Raw genomic sequence first — 2642 nt, 5'->3', positions numbered from 1 at the left:
CCTTGACAATACCCATTAGAGGTGCCTGGAAGGGTGTGGCGTTTGGGGGGAATGGGCTCAGAAAGGGACAAGGTGTGTGGCCCATCCTTGCCTTAGATGGTTGTTCTGCTACCCAGGCTGTGCTGTCCCACTGGCCAGGTGGCTGAGGAGGAAGTCAAGGCCACAAAGTTGCAAGTGGCTTCCCTGTGGCCTGCAGGGAACAGCATAAGCCCCAAGTTGGATGGAGCTTGGAAGGGTGCCCACGCTAGGTCCCATGGGGGTCTGCACACTGCAGGCCAGGCTGGCATTAGCTCCAATCCTTTGGGGTCCGTCTCATCCAGGCAAAGACAGCTGGTTGGCCTCAGAGCATTATTATAGGTGCCACTAGCAGGTAAAATATTTTTACATGGCCCAGACGCAGAAATGGGCTGTACCTCTGGATAGACTTTTAGAAACTTCCAATCCAAACCAAAAGGATATATCTTCTAGGTGTTACCAAGGAACCTAAACAAAAAGGACAGGCTTACTTTAATCAAGTTCCAGAATGGGGTGCATGTCTTTGAAAAGCACTTTGTAGCAGAAGATGCAAGGGTGTGTGTAAAGCAAAGTTTCTAGAATACACCAGAGGAAACAGACACAACCCGACTTGGCCTTTGCGTCCCCTGGATGCTGCTCTGTCCCAGCGGTGGGTGGTTGCGGGGTCCAGCTGACTCTGGGGTGTTACGATGCTCCGTGTGTGCGTCCGGGTGTCTGCTGAAGCCTTCCTCTCTCTGCTGGTGGGTCTGGGATGCTTTCTTCAGGATCCTTTCCATTTGTCGCTTCTCCTGCACTTTCTCCTGGGCTGGGGTCAGCCTGTCCAGGTCGCACCACTTCTCCTCCTCATTCTTTTTGCTTGTTCCCATCGCTTCCTGAGTTGTGCCTTGTCTTTGTGCTTCTTTTTCTTCTTCTGCTTGGTCACTCCGAGCTCTGCGATGCCTTTTGGCTTCAGGGGTCCCTTCTGGACCTGCTTGTAGGCCCCCAGGTCACTAGCCTGCAGTTCGGTAGGCAGCAGAATTTTTTTTCTGGAGAAAAGATCAAGCAACGTATGTGAAGATTTATGTCCAAGGATGTGCATCATAGAATTCCTGAAAAATATATTTTTTTTCAGGAATTTTATATATATATATATATATAGAGAGAGAGAGAGAGAGAGAGAGAGAGAGAGAGAGAGAGAGAGAGAGGCAGAATCCCACTATGTTGCCCAGGCTGGAGTGCAGGCCCAAACTCCTGGGCTCAAGCAATTCTCTTGCTTCAGCCTCCTAAGCAGCTGAGAGTATAGGTGTGTACTACCATCCCCTGCCAAGTTTTTAATTTTTTTTGTAGAGAGACGAGGCCTTACTATGTTAGCCAGGCTGATCTCAAACTCCTGGCCTCAAGCGATCATCCTGCTTTGACCTCCCAAAACTCTGGAATTACAGGCATGAGCCACAGCACCTGTCCCTTAAAATACATTTTTAAATTTTTATGTTTTTCATTACATGTATCTGCTGATTGTTTTTTATTTTTTATTTTTTATGGAAATACTTAAATGTTCTCCAACATGGCGAAACCCCGTCTCTCCTAAAAATGCTAAAATTAGCGGGCACGGTGGCATATGCCTGTAATCCTAGCTACTTGGGAGGCTGAGGCACGAGAATCACTTTAACCCTGAAGGCAGAGGTTGCTGTGAGTCCAGATTGCACCACTGAGCTCCAGGCTGGGTGACAGAGCAAGACTCTGTCTCAAAGCAATGCATACATATATATAAATGTTTGGCAATGGAAGATCACTTTGGTAGGTTATAGTCCATATGTAATCCCAGCACTTTTGGAGGCAGAGGTTGGGAGGATCACTTGAGCCCAGGAGTTCAAGACCAGCCTGGGCAATATAATGAGATCCCATGTCTACGAAAAATGGAAAATTAGAAAATTAGCAAGGAATGATGGCATGCACTTGTAGTCCCACCTACTCGGGAGGCTGAGGTGGGAGGATCACTGGAGCCCACAAGGTTGAGGCCACAGTGAGCCATGATTGTGCCACTGCACTCCAGCCTGGGTAACATGCCAAGACCTTGTCTCTAAAGAAAAAAAAAAAGTGTGTTCTAACTTGGTAAATATTAGAATATTTAAGCTATTAGGCTATGAAGTCAGAGCTGGATTTAAACCCATCTCGTCTTAGCTGTGTATTGTGAAACAATCCGTTTAACCCTCTAAGCCTCAGTTTCCATACCTACCTATTTTATTTATTTATTTTTTTCAGAGACAAGGTTTGCTACATTGCCCTTGGTGGTTCTCCACCTCAGCCTTCTGAGTAGCTGGGACCACCAGCTCGCACCACCTTGCCCAGCTACCTTTTAAAGTTGTGGGATTAAATAAATCAGTTTCTATGGTGTGCTTATAAACACAGTGCCTGGCATTCAATAAATATTCACTGCATATATATATAATGATTGAATACTAAATCTTGAAGTCAGTGATGCTGGCACGCAAAAGACATTTAATAAACATCTTTGAATAAAAAAAATACAATGGGCCGGGCGCGGTGGCTCAAGCCTGTAATCCCAGCACTTGGGAGGCGGACGGGCGGATACGAGGTCAGGAGATGAGAATCCTGGCTAACGTGAAACCCCGTCTCTAGGAAATACA

At 46.6% G+C, this 2642-nt stretch overlaps 1 pseudogene; it reads right to left on the bottom strand.

The window, feature by feature from the left end:
- Positions 1-590: 590 nt before the first annotated feature.
- Positions 591-1093, bottom strand: LOC104671890 (annotated as a pseudogene).
- Positions 1094-2642: the final 1549 nt, after the last annotated feature.

This window comes from Rhinopithecus roxellana, chromosome 11 (assembly GCF_007565055.1).
Source record: "Rhinopithecus roxellana isolate Shanxi Qingling chromosome 11, ASM756505v1, whole genome shotgun sequence".
Lineage (NCBI taxonomy): Eukaryota > Metazoa > Chordata > Mammalia > Primates > Cercopithecidae > Rhinopithecus > Rhinopithecus roxellana.
The sequence above is the reverse complement of the archived record's forward strand: the minus strand, read 5'-3'. Positions and strand labels throughout refer to the sequence as shown.